Consider the following 14833-nt stretch of genomic DNA (forward strand, 5'->3'; position numbering starts at 1 on the left):
CTGGTGTGAGGTGATACCTCATTGTAGTTTTGATTTGCATTTCTCTGATAATTAGTGATATTGAGCATTTTTTCATGTGCCTTTTGATCATTTGTATGTCTTCCTTGGAGAATTGCTTGTTTAGGTCTTCTGCCTATTTTTGGATTACGTTGTTTATTTTTTTCTTACTGAGTCGTATGAGCTGCTTATATATTCTGGAGATCAAGCCTTTGTCGGTTTCATTTGCAAAAATTTTCTCCCATTCCGTAGGTTCTCTTCTTGTTTTATTTCTGGTTTCCTTTGTTGTGCAGAAGCTTGTAAGTTTCATTAGGTCCCATTTGTTTATTCTTGCTTTTATTTCTTCTAGGAGAAAATTTTTGAGATGTATGTCAGATAATGTTTTGCCTATGTTTTCCTCTAGGAGGTTTATTGTATCTTGTCTTATGTTTAAGTCTTTGATCCATTTTGAGTTGATTTTTGTATATGGTGTAAGGGAGTGTTCTAGCTTCATTGTTTTACGTGCTGCTGTCCAGCTTTCCCAACACCATTTGCTGAAGAGACTGTCTTTATTCCATTGTATATTCTTGCCTCCTATGTCAAAGATTAGTTGACCAAAAGTTTGTGGGCTCATTTCTGGGCTATTCTGTTCCATTGGTCCATATGTCTGTTTTGGTACCAATACCATGCTGTCTTGATGACTGTAGCTCTGTAGTATTGTGTGAAGTCTGGGAGAGTTATTCCTCCAGCCTCTTTCGTTCTCTTCAGTAATGCTTTGGCAATTCTAGGTCTTTGATGGTTCCATATAAATTTTATTATGATTTGTTCTAGCTCTGTGAAATACGTCCTGGGTAATTTGATAGGGATTGCATTAAATCTGTAGATTGCCTTGGGCAGTGTGACCATTTTAACAATATTGATTCTTCCAATCCAAGAGCATGGAATATCTTTCCATTTTCTAAAGTCTTCTTTAATTTTCTTCATCAATGGTTTATAGTTTTCTGTGTATAATTCCTTCACCTCCTTGGTTAGATTTATTCCTGGATATTTTATTACTTTGGGTGCTATTTTAAAGGGGATTGTTTCTTTACTTTCTTTTTCTGTTGATTCATCATTAGTGTAAAGAAATGCAACTGATTTTTGAACGTTAATTTTGTAACCTGCTACCTTGCTGAATTCTTCGATCAGCTCTAGTAGCTTTTGTGTGGATCTTTTAGGGTTTTCTATATATAGTAACATGTCATCAGCATATAATGACGCTTTTACCTCTTCTTTTCCAATTTGGATCCCTTTTATTTCTCTCTCTTGCCTGACTGCTGTGGCTAGGACTTCCAGGACTATGTTGAATAGGAGTGGTGACAGTGGCCATCAGATTTTAGTGGGAAGCTTTTGAGTTTTTCACCGTTGAGTACTATGCTGGCTGTAGGTTTGTCATATATAGCTTTTATTATGTTGAGATATGTTCCCTCTATACCCACTTTGGCGAGAGTTTTTATCATAAATGGATGTTGAATTTTATCAAATGCTTTTTCTGCATTGATTGAGATGATCATGTGGTTTTTGTCCTTTCTCTTGTTGATGTGATGTATTACATTGATTGATTTGCGTATGTTGAACCATCCTTGTGTCCCTGGGATGAACCCCACTTGGTCATGATGTATAATCTTTTTTATGTGTTGTTGGATTCTATTTGCTAAAATTTTGGTGAGGATTTTGGCGTCTATGTTCATCAGTGATATTGGCCTTTTAATTCTCTTTTTTTTGTAGTGTCTTTGCCTGGTTTTGGTATCAGGGTGATGGTGGCTTCATAGAATGAGTTTGGGAGTATTCCCTCCTTTTCAGTCATCTGGAAGAGTTTGAGGACTGGTATGACTTCTTCTTTGTATGTTTGGTAGAATTCCCCGATGAAGCCGTCCAGTCCTGGACTTTTATTTGTAGGGAGGTTTTTAATTGCTATTTCTATTTCCTTTCTAGTGATCGGATTGTTCAAGTGTTCAGATTCTTCTTGATTCAGTTTTGGTGGACAGTATGTTTCCAGAAACTTGTCCATCTCCTCTAGGTTATCCAGTTTGGTTCCATATAGTTTTTCATAATATTCTCATATGATATTCTGTATTTCTATTTTGTTTGTTGTAATTTCTCCATTTTCCTTTCTTATTTTGCTAATTTGTGCTCTCTCTTTTTTCTTCTTTGTGAGTTTGGCCAGAGGTTTGTCGATGTTATTTACTTTTTCAAAAAACCAGCTTTTGGTTTAGTTGATTTTTTTCTAAGGTCTTGTTAATCTCTATTGTATTTAATTCCTCTCTGATCTTTATTATTTCCTTCCTTCTGCTGCTTTTTGGGGCTTTTTGTTCTTCTTTTTCTAATTCATTCAGGTGGTGGGTTAACTTGTTTATTTGAGATTGTTCTTCTTTTTTGAGGAAGGCCTGTATCGCTATGAACTTCCCTCTTAGCACTGCCTTTGCTGTGTCCCAGAGGTTTTGAGTGGTTGTGCTTTCATTATCATTTGTCTCAAGGTATTTTTTAATTTCAGCTTTGATTTTCTCAGTGACCCATTGTTTTTTCAATAACATATTGTTTAATCTCCATGCTTTCCTTTTTTTCTCCTTTGTTTCTCTGTTGTTGATTTCCAGTTTCATGGCATTGTGGTCAGTAAAGATGCTTGAGATAATTTCTATCTTCTTAAAATTGTTGAGGTTTTTTTTGTGCCCAAGTACATGATCGATCCTGGAAAATGTTCCATGTGCACTTGAAAAGAATGTATATCCTATTTTTGGGGGGTGTAATGCTCTGAAAGTAGCCACCAAATCCAGTTTTTCTATTGTAGTATTTAATTTCTCTGTTGCCTTGTTTATTTTCTGTCTGGAAGATCTGTCTAGTGATGTTAATGCAGTGTTAAAACCTCCAACTATGATTGTATTCCCATCAATATCCCCCTTTATCTCTGTTAGTAATTCTTGTATGTACTTAGGTGCTCCTATATTGGGTGCATATATATTAACGAGTGTAATATCCTCATCTTGTATCACTCCTTTAATCATTATAAAATGTCCTTCTTTATCTTTCTTTATGACCTTTGTTTTAAAGTCTATTTTGTCTGAAATCAGTACTGCAACACCTGCTTTTTTGGCTTTTCCATTTGCATGGAATATCCTTTTCCATCCTTTCACTCTCTGTCTATATGTGTCCTTCTCCCTAAAGTGGGTCTCTTGTATGCAGCGTATTGAAGGTTCTTGCGTTATTATCCAGTCTGCCACTCTATGTGTTTTGACTGGAGCATTTAGTCCATTAACATTTACAGTAATTAATGATAGATGTGTGTTTATTGCCATTTTGAACTTATCTTTGCAGTTGAATTGGTATTTCATCTTTGTTACTTTCCTCTTCCTTTTGTGGTTTGGTAATTTTCCTTTGTGTTATCATGGATTTTATTTAATTTTTGTGACTCCCTTGTAAATTTTTGGCTTGTGGTTACCCTTTTTCGTAAATCTATTAGCCCATTACTATAACTGTTTTTATTAAACTGATAGTAACATGATCTCAAACCCATCCTACTGTTAAAAAAAAACTTAAAAAAGAAGGAAAAACATATATTCTATATTTCCCTGCCTCCCTCTCCCACTCTCAGTGATTTGTATGTCTCCTTTTATAATTTCGTGTTTACTTTATTTGTAATTCATGAGTTATCACCTTTCCAGTTGTACGTTTCTCATTTCTGTAGCATCCTGCTGCTTTTCTATTTAGAATAGCCCTTTCAATATTTCTTTTAGCATGGGTTTAGTGTTGCTAAACTCCTGCAGCTTTTTTTTGTCTGTGAAACTCTTTATTTCTCCTTCTATCCTAAAGGATAGCCTTACTGGATAAAGTATCCTAGGCTGCATCTTTTTTTCATTCAGGGCTTTGAATATATCTTGCCACTCCCTTCTGGCCTGTAGTGTTTGTGTAGAGAAATCAGCTGAGAGCCTTATAGGGGTTCCCTTGTAACTTACTGTTTGCTTTTCTCTTGCTGCCTTTAGAATCATTTCTTTATCCTTGACTCTGGCCATCTTGATTATGATATGTCTTGGTGTGGGTCTATTTGGGTTCTCCCTGTTTGGGACCCTCTGAGCTTCCTGTTCTTGGATATCTGATTCCTTCTTTAAGTTTGGGAAGTTTTCCGTCATGATTTCTTCAAAAACCTTTTCAATCCCCTTTGATCTTTGTTTCCCTTCTGGGACCTGTATTATGCGAAGATTGGGACGCTTTATGTTATCCCATAGGTCCCTTATGCTATTTTCATTATTTTTTATTTGCTTATCTTGTAGCTCTTCTGAATGGGTGCTTTCTATTGCCCTGTCTTCTAGATCACTAATTCGTTCCTCTGCATTATCTAGTTGGCTTTGCACAGCTATTAGATCATTCCTCATCTCTGTCTATGAGTTTACCCATTCTACTTGGCTCTTCTTTATAGCTTCAATTTCATTTTTGACATATTTTATATCTCTAAACACTTTTAATTCCTTCAGCACTTTGATCACTCCTTTTTTGAAATCTTGATCTAGTAGGCTATCGATATGTATTTCATTGATCTTTCTTTCAGGGGATTTCTCTTGTTCTTTTAATTGGGAACGGTTTCTCTGCTTCTTCATCTTGCTCATACCTCTCTGGCACTGTGGTTTATGGAGTATCAGTTATGTGTTTGGTCCTTAAGGAGTTTATCTATCTAATGCCTATTTAGGAATAGAACTTAGGAAAAAAAGGAAAAAATGAGAGAGAGAGAGAGAGAAAGAAAGAATTTTAAAAGAAGGGAGAAAGAAGGTTTGAAAACAGTGTGTAATGAATAATAGAAGAGCGAGTTGAAGCAGAGTATTAATTGGGTTGAGACGTCCTTTTAAAACCTTTTTAAAAAAGGGGGAGGGATGAATAGATGTATTTGAAACCTGTGTCTGATCAATAACAGGACATCAAAACCCAAGAGAAATAGAAATGAATTAAGAAGTAAATATTAAGAGGGTAATAGAAAACAGAACAGGGAAAAACAGATTTTAATAAAAGGGTGGGGGTGTTATTGGTGTTCTCCTGGAGTGTGTGTGCTTTTAATGTGAAGTCCTTCTGTCTTCGTCCTGTTTTGGAAGCTCAGCTTGCTGTTTTCATAGGCCCTCCGTTGGCGCCCTTGTCTGTGCTGCTCCCAGCACCTGTCGGCAAGCAGATCGCGCCCCCTCCCAGCATTGGGTCAGGTGCAGCTGTCCTCTGCTGTGGGCGGGCGGGTCACCGCCCCTCCTGATGCCACAGTCAGATGTTGCAGACTGGCCAGGCAGGAGGGCCGGTCGTGCCCCCTCCCAGCACCTCGGTCAGGGGTTGTGTTCCTGCCCGATAGGCGGGGGGCCGCTTCCTCTGCCTGCGCCGCCAGTAGCTCCGCTGCTCTGTGTGGCTGCGTGCTCCGCCCTGGTCGCGCTCTGCGGGTGGACTTGGGGAACACCAAGGGACAGTCTCGTCCCTGCTCGGAGCCAAAACCCAGCTCCTTGTTTGTCTTTGTGGAGCAAGTTCTCTGAGGGACCAGGATGGAAGGATCCCACCTGCCCCGGGCTGTAGGCCCGTCTCAGTCTGGCCCTTGAGGCTGCTGAGCCCTTCGGTGCGGATGCAGGTTTCGCCCCCGCCCCCGCCCCCGCCTGGGTGCTAAGCGTCGGAGGATATGGCGGCTGTGCCTGGGTCCCGCCTCTCTTCCCCTGAAAAGTTTCCGCGGGCTTTCAGAGATGGGGGTATGCGCCCTTCCCCCGAAAGCACATCAACCTTGCCGTTCCATGGAGGGCCCAGGTTGTTCTGTCCTGCACACCCACAGCCCCGGCGCCCAGCCCCTTGCAGTCCCCTGGAGCTGCCTCCGTGCAGCCGCCCCCGTCCTCCGCCCGGCTTGTGCGGCCTGGCCCTGCCCGCCGCTGCCGGCCCGCGTCTCAGGCTGGGTGTCGGGGGGACGCTCTGTGCCCGTTTAACTTAGTTCTGTCAGACCAGGGCTGCTCTGTACAGATCCGAGCCTCGGAGGCTCCCCCTCCGGCCCGCTGGCCTCTCAGTTGGAGAGGGGAGACCCGGCGAGCGAGCGCCAGTCCTCCTTTGCCGCTCCCGCCCCGCGGGACCCGTCCCGCGCTGCTTTGCCTTTTGTTCTTTCTTTTTTCCTTTTCTCCTACCAGATTTTGGGCGTCTTTATCTTTTGAAGAGGGCGATGTTCTGTCGGAGTTCCGCAGGTGCTCTGGTTGGCTGAGTGGGTCTGTAGATGTGGGTCTTGGTGTATTTGTGGGAGAGGGTGAGCTGCGAGCGTCCTTCTACTCCGCCATCTTCTCCGAGTCCTCCATTTAAAATCAGCCCTTTGCCCATTTTTAAAATCAAGTTGTTTGATTATTGGTATTAAGTTGTATAGGCTCCTTAGATATTTTGGATAACCTCTTATCAGATATATGGTTTGAAAGTATTTCCTCCCAGTCCTTAACTTGCCTTTTCATGTTGTTGATGCTTGCTTTTACTGTGCAGAAACTTGTTAGTTTGATTTAGTCCCATTTACTTATTTTGGCTTTTGTTGCCTAAACTTTTGGTGTCATATCCAAACGCTTGTTGCCAAGGCCAATGTCAAGGATCTTTTCCTTAAGCTGCCTTTTAGGAGTTTGGCAGTTTTAGGTTACATTTAAATCTTTAATACGTTTTTAGTTAATTTTTGTATATGGTGTAAGATGAGAGTCTAATTTCATTTTTTGTGTGTGTGAATATCCAGTTTTTCCTACACCATTTATTGCGGAGATGGTTCTTTCCCATCTGTGTATACTTAACAACTCAGTCCATTGTTCATCAAAGTGTTTTCCTTGAAATGCCCTCCCATAGAATATATGGACAGAAGCCATTTCCAAAGCCAAATAAATTTGGGAAACTCTGCACATTCTTCAGAGATTTTAATTGCGTATTTACATATTAAACCCTTCTGAACCCCTGCAGTAAGAACACCTACGTTGTTAGTTTACATTTGATCCCAATCTCCCAAAGCAATTTGCTCATAGATTTAAAAAATCTTGTTAGAATATATTTGCATCCTACAGAGTAATGTTCTATGGAACATGTTTTTGGAGAATCACTGATTTAAACCAAGAATATAGCAGTGGAGTAGGGTTGTTTTTTGTTTGTTTGTTTGTTTTTGTTTTTGTTTTTTTTTTGGTTTGTTTGAGTTGTAATGGTTCTATTTTTAGAATCTCTTTTCTGGATATTTTCCTCTCTTCTCATTCATTGTACCTTGTCTCAATTACTGTAACTTTATAGAAAATCTTGGTACAAAATAGTGTTGGTTTTATACCTTTGTTGCTCTCTTAAAATATTGTTATATCTATTTGAGATCCTTTGCATTTTTATGTAAATTTTAGAAGCAGGCTGACAATTTCTTCAAAAAGCTGCTGAAGTTTTGATTGGGATGACATTGAATTTATATGTCTATTTAGGGAAAATGAACATCTTAACAATGTTGTGTCTATTCTAAGCAAAATCTGTACAAGGTATATGACCCCAGTTATGTTGGTGTCCTTAATTTATCTTACCAGTGTTTTGTCAGTTCCAGGCATAGTTCTACATCTTTTGTTGAATTTATTTACAGGTAATTGTTTCAGATGTTATTGTAAATGGTATTTTAAATTTTATTTTCCAGTTATTTGTTGTTAGCATATAGAAATACATTATAAATCGTTTTTGTTGACTTTGTTTCCCATAACCTGCATTTACTTACTAGCCCAGGAGCTGTGTTTGTATTAATTCACTGTGACTGCCATAACAAAGCATCACAACTGAGTGGCCTCAACAACAAAAATGTATTGTCTCCCATTCTGGAGGCTACATGTCCAAGATCAAGGTGTTGGCAAGGCCAGGCTCCCTCTGAAAGCATTAGGGAAAGATCTGGCCTTTCCCCTGGTTTCTGGAAGATCCTTGGCTTGTTGGCAGTATAACTCCGTTTTCACACAGTGTTCTTTCTGAATGCATGTGTGTGTCCAAATTTCCTTTCTCACAAGAACAGTGGTCATCCAGGATTAGGGACCTACCTAACTCCAGTACGAGCTCATATTAACTAGTTATGTCTGCTTATGACACGATTTCCAAATCAGTTCACATTCTCAGGTACTTGCAGTTAAGACATCAACCTATGAATTTTAAGGGACATAATTCAACTCATAACACTGTTTATATGTAGATTTCACAGGCTTGTCTATGTACACAGTCGTCATCCTCCAACAATGAGAGTTTGACTTCTTCCTGTATAATTAAGCCTTTTATGTCTTTTTCTTATATTACTGTCTCTAAGATTTCCAGTACAATCTGGAATAGAAGTGGTGAAGGTGCATGTATTTGTCTCTGTCCTGTCTTAGGGAAAAACATTCAACATTTAACAGTAAGTTTGATGTTAGACATGGGTTTCTCATAGATACCTTGTAACAGATGATGGAAATACCATTCTGTTCCTAATTTGATAAGGTTTAAAATTACTATAATTATTAAATTATAATTTTAATTAAAAATGTCAGATGTTTATTCTTCATGTATTGCAATGATCATATATTATTTCTATATTATCTTGTTTACTGTATCCTCTGCTACTGTTCATCTGCTGAATCACTTTGGGATCCAGGGATAAATACACTGGGTTTTATAAATGGCATTTATAAGAAGTTCAGTTTGATTTGCTAATTTGTAAAGGATTTTTGTGGGTATGGTCACAATCCATTTCTGATTTACTTTTCTTATAATGTCTTTATCAGGCATTAGTATAGGGTAATAATGGGACAAGCAAAAATGACTTCAAAAGAGTTCTGACTTCTTCTGTTTTATTAAAGAATTTGTGTGAAATTGGTGTAACTTTTTCCATTTTCATTGATAAAAATCACCATTGAAGCCCTCTGAGTCTGGAACTTTGTTGGTAGGAAGACTTTTTAAAAAATCAGTCTTTCATTTTCTATGCAGTTTTCTATTTCAGTTATGCTTGCTGTTACTTTTTTGGTAAACAGTCTCTCATTCAAGTGGGTGTACTTATTGTTGGAAAGCTCTTCAAAATACTTCCTTACATTTCTTTTAATAACTATTGGATTTATAACAATGTTTTATATTTTATTCAATACACCCATAAATTCTGCGTCTCTCTTTAGTTTTTATTCCCAACCAGTCTTACTAAGGGTTTATAAATTTTAGTAAAATTTCAGGGGCCAACCTTGATGTTACTGTTTTTCTTGATTATCTGTTCTCTATTTCGCTACTTTACTCCCTTATTTATTGTGATGATTTATGTGTAATTTGTGCTTCTGCTTCTGGCTTCTGAAGTGAAAGCATAGATCACTAATTTTAACCTTTCTTTCCCAAGCAGACTCAGTGCAATGCATCTCCTTCTAATCGTTGCTTTAGCTGCAGTCTACAAGTTTTAATATATGTGTTTTCATTTTCAGCAGGCTCAAAATATTTGTTTTTCTTTATGATTCCTTCTTCGATCCTTTTGTTGTTTAGAAGTATGCTGTTTAAATTCCAAACATTTTAGGATTTTAGACATTGTATTCTTATTGATTTATAAGTTAATACTATTATTGTTACACAACTTACTCTGTATGATTTTAACACTTAGTAAAGCATTGAGATTTGTCCTTGGCCCAGCCAATCTACAATATTGGTTTACATTCCATGTGCACTTGAAAAGCATGTGTATTCTGCAGTTGTTGGGTATAATGTTCTGTAAATAGCAATTTTGTGAAAACAACCTAAGTGTTCATCAGTGGGTGAATGGATAAAGAAGATGTGTACACACACACACACACACACACACACACAATATAATATTATTCAACCATGAGAAAGAAGGAAATCCTACCATTTGTGAAAGTATGGATAGACTTTGAGGACATTATACTAAGTGAGATAGACAGAGAAAGACAAATACTTTATAATAACCATTCATATGTAGAATCTAAAAAAGCCAAACTCATAAAAAGAGTAAAATGATGGTTGCTAGGAGCTGGAGGATGAGGGAATAGGAGAAATGTTGCAGGGTACAGACTTGCAACTAATAGATGAATATGTCCTGGAGATCTAATATACAATATAGTTAATATAGACAACAATATTGCATTATAATCATCAAATTTGCTAAGAGACTAGATATTAATTCCCACCGCACAAAAAGTAATTTGATAATTAGGTGAAATGAGAGAGATGTTAACCATCACTAGAGTGGCAATCATATTACAGTATATAAATGTATCAAATCAACATGTTGTACATCTTAAATTTACATAATGTTATATGTCAAATAGATTTCAATGAGTCCTAACAAATACACACATATGAAATATCAACTTTGTCAAATTTATTGGTAGTATAGTTCAAATCATGTATCCTTACTTACTTGTTTCTCCAATCCATTACTCAGGAAGGGGTGTTAAAATACTCAATTATGATCATAGGTATACATACATTTTTCTTTGATTCTCTTTGTATTTTCTAGATATATTTTGAAGTTCTTGTTTTAGGTACATATTCATTTAGGATTGTTAAATTTTCTTGATAAAGCGATCATTTTATCATCATGAAATATCCCTTTTTATTACAGGCATATCTCACTGTATTGCATTTCGCAGATACTGTATTTTTCACAAAGTTTGTGGCACCCGTGTCAAGCACGTGTATCCGTGCCATTTTCCCAACACTTGCTCACTTTGTGTCTTGTTTGGTAATTCTCAAAATATTTCAGACTTTTTCATTATTATCATATTTGTTATAGTAACCTGAGCTCAGTGGTCTTTGATGTTACTATTGTAAAAAGATGACACCTCTGAAGGCTCAGATGATGGTTAGCATTTTTAGCAATAGTTTATAATTAAGGTACATACACTGTTTTGTTTTTAGACATAATGGTATTGTACACTTAGACTACAGTATGGTATAATCATAATTTTGTTTGCACTCGGAACCCAAAAAATTTGTGTGACTTGCTTTATTGCAATATTTTCTTTATTTCAGTGGTCTGGAGCCAAAACTACAATATCTCCAAGGTATCTGTACCAATAATACTGTCTTGAAACCTGTATTACCAGCTGCTAATTTAGCTACACTAGTTTGTTTTATGCTTTGTGTGATGGTTAAATTTTTTTGTCAACTCAACTGCCATGAGGTGCCCGGACATTTTGTTAAACATTATTCTTGGTGTGTGTGTGAGGATGTTTCTCAATGAGATTAACATTCAAATCAACAGAATGAGCAAAGTGAATTGCCCTCCCTAATGTGGGTGGGAGTCATCCAATAACTTGAAGGACTGAGTAGAACAAAAATGCTGATGCGTCTCCTGCCTAACAGCCTTTCAGGGACGTTGTTTCTTCCTGCCTTCAGAACTGAACTGAAATATTAACTCTTTCTTTGTAGGTCTTGAGCCTGCCTTCTTTCACCTGAAACTACATCATTGGCTCGTCCAGGCTCCCCGCTTGCTGCAAATCTTAGAACCTGTCAACTTGCTTCATCATGTAAGTCAATCCTTATAATATATATGTCAAAATATGCCAAAAGGATGCATGTTTGTCCTTTTGGTTCTATTTTTGTGGAGAACCTTGCTTTCTTAGTCCATTCAGGCTGCCATAACAATAAGATAAACTGTGTGTCTTAAACAACAGTCACTTACTCTCACAGTTCTGGGAGCTGGGACGTCCAAACCAAAGTGCTGGGAGGCTCAGCGTCGGGCGAGAGCCCACTTCCTGTTTCATAGGTGGGCATTTTCCCCACCTGGCAGAGGGGGCAAGGGACCCCTCCAGGGTCTCTTCTGTCATGGCCTGCTTTTATCCCAAATGCCCACCTTCTAATACCATTATATGGGGGGTTAGGATTTCAAAATATAAATTTTGCTGGGATACATTCAGTTTATGGCACCTGAATATGCACTTAGACCATTATAGTACACAAAACACTATGTTTTTTACACTGAAATATGTAAATTTGCAATGTAGATAGTCCTGGTTTTTTCCCTTTGTGATAATATTTAATGTAAAGGAAGAGATTAAGTAATTAAATAAGGACTGATATAGTTTGGTTTAAGTCAATCATCTTGATATTATTTTTTCTATTTGTATTTTTGTTTTCTTATTCCTAAGTTTCTGCCTCCTTCTAGATGCATTGAATACATTTTCAGTGTTCTATTGTACATAATGTCTTTTAAGTTATATTTCTTTGTTTTGTTTTAATAATGATTGATCTAGAGATTTAACTACTCATCTTGTGCTTATCCTTTAATTTCAAATAATATTATAGTCTAGTTTCACACTTCATCTGTTTTATGCTGCTTCTGTCATTTGTTTTACTCATAAAATGATACTATTTTCCCTAATGTAGTAAGTTGCATGTGAAAAAAATAAGAAAATATGAAAAATAATTTTATGTAAGTATAATGCCTCTTTATTCCGATCTATAGCTTAAGGTTTCAGTGTGATATTATCACCCTTTTCTGTGAGGAACTTTTTATAATATACCTGCACATTCATGTCTACTGGAGATAGTATCTTTCTTTTTTGTGTTTCTAAAAATGTCTTATTTTTCTTTCATTTTGAAGAGAATTTCTGCTATAAGTAGATTTCTGGGTTAGCAGATTTATTCTTGCACAAATTTAAAATATTTCAATCTCTTTTAGCCTTTCTTAACACTGTGATTGTGGTATGGTTTCTGTACAGGAAACTACACATATTTCAAATGTACAGTTTGATGAATTTTGATAGATGTATATACCCATGAAACCACTACCACAATCAAGATAGCTCACATTTCCATCACTCCCCAAGAGGTGCAAATTTCAAATTCCCAATTTATCCCTTCCCACCTGCTGGTAACCATTAGTTTGTTCTCTATGTCTACGAGTCTGTTTCTGTTTTGTAGATAAGGTCATTTGTGTCCTTTATTTTTAGATTGAAATATAAGCAATAGCATATGGCATTTTTTTTTTCTCTTTCTGGCTTACTTCACTTAGAGTGACAGTCTCCAGGTCCATCCATGTTGCTGAAAGTGGCATTATGTTATTCTTCTTTATGGCTGAGTAGTATTCCATTGTATGTATACCAAAACTTCTTTATCCAGTCATCTGTTGATGAACATTTGGGTTGTTTCTATGTCTTGGCTATTGTAAATAGTGCTGCTGTGAACATTGGGGTGCATGTATCTTTTCGAATTAGAGTTTTATCTGGATATATGCCCAGGAGTGGGATTGCTGGATCATATGGTAAGTCTCTTTAGTTTTTTAAGGTACCACCATACTGTTCTCCATAGTGGCTGCACCAATTCACATTCCCACCAAGAGTATAAGAGTATTCTTTGTTCTCCACATCCTCTCCAGCATTTATTGTTTGTAGACTTTTTAATGATGGCCATTCTGACTAAATAGATATCTCTATTTACAACATGGGGAATATAGAAAATATCAAATAATAACTATAAATGGAGTGTAACCTTTAAAATTTGTGAATCACTGTATTGTACACCTGTAATTTATATAATAATATACATCAACTACACGTCAATAAAAAAATCAATTTTTTAAAAGACTAGAAAAAATTGGACAGATATAATGGTAAGATATTAGTTGTCTATAATTTAAGTACAACTCTAAATTTTGATCTATAAAAATAAAAAATATGTAACACCAAACGTTTAAAAATTCTACAAAGAGATTTAAAATGTATATAGGCAATACATTTTAGAAAAAAATACACTCAAAGGCACATTATTCAGAATAAAGAAGATTGCCAAATGATGATAAAAATCTCATTTACAAGAACAATATAATTATTTAAAATTTACACAAAAATATTTTAAAATGCTTCACCATATATAAAACATAAATGGATACAAATACTTAGAGAAATCATCACATTCACCGTTAAACTTCCTGGACTTTGGTGCCTGTTTCCCAAGTGAGGGATGTTTTCAGTTATTATATACTCTTCAGGAATTTTCTCAGGTCCTTTCTCCCTCTCTTCTCTTTCCGGGACCCCTGTAATGTGAGTATTAATGCACTTGACTTCGTGTTGTCCCAGAGTTCTCTTAAATTATCCTCATTTCTTTTCATTCTTTTTTCCTGTTCTGCAGTAGTGATTTCACTGATCTGTGGTCCAACTCATTGATCCATTCTTCTGCCTCTTTTAGTCTATGCTTGGTTCCTTGTGTGTTATTAATTTCAGTAATTTTATTCAACTCTGTCTGGGTATTCTTAATATTTTCCAGCTTTTTGCTAAAAACTTTGCTCTGTGAATCTATACTCCCCTTGAGTTCTTCACCATCATTATTCAAACTCTTTCTTGAACAGGTTGCATATCTCATCACTTATTTCTTCTTCTGGGGTTTTATCTTGTGCCTCTTGGCCTGGAAGATACTCCTAATATTGTCTATCTTTCTATTTGTATTTTTAGGAAGATTAGTTATGCTTCTCAGCCTTGGAGAAGTGGCCCTCTGTGGGAGATGTCCTGGCAGTACACTCCTCTCTTGTCACCCAGGAGCCAGCCAGTCCCAGTGTAGAGTCTGGCCTGTGTTTGTGGATTCCTTCCACAGGTTTTGGGATTGTTTTCTCCTTTCTGCCTCTTGGTAAATGAGGCTGGACTAGAGGCTTATGCAGGTTTCCTGGCAGGGGGAGCCGGTGCCTGCCCACTGCTGGGTGGAGCTTGGTCCTGGACCTCTGGTGTCTAGAGGCCTCTGTGGCTCTGCTGATGGGTGGGGCTGTTCCCATCCAGTATGATGTTTGGTCTGAGGTTTCCCAGCCCTTAAGCCTACAGGCTGTTGGGTGGGGCTGGGTCTTGGTACTAATGATCCAATCAAGATGTCAGCCTCCAGGAAAGCTCGTGTAGATGAACACTCC

At 37.3% G+C, this 14833-nt stretch overlaps 1 long non-coding RNA gene across 1 annotated transcript in view; it reads left to right on the plus strand.

Moving 5' to 3' along the window:
• The window catches only part of LOC116278938 (uncharacterized), a 151100-nt gene that overhangs the window by 100991 nt on the left and 35276 nt on the right, over window positions 1-14833 (plus strand). Inside the window, exon 3 of the long non-coding RNA XR_012074164.1 lies at window positions 11371-11468. This is a non-coding gene — a long non-coding RNA (uncharacterized lncRNA). The remainder of the gene's footprint in view (window positions 1-11370; window positions 11469-14833) is intronic.

The sequence above is a fragment of the Vicugna pacos genome, chromosome 7 (genome assembly GCF_048564905.1).
Source record: "Vicugna pacos chromosome 7, VicPac4, whole genome shotgun sequence".
Lineage (NCBI taxonomy): Eukaryota > Metazoa > Chordata > Mammalia > Artiodactyla > Camelidae > Vicugna > Vicugna pacos.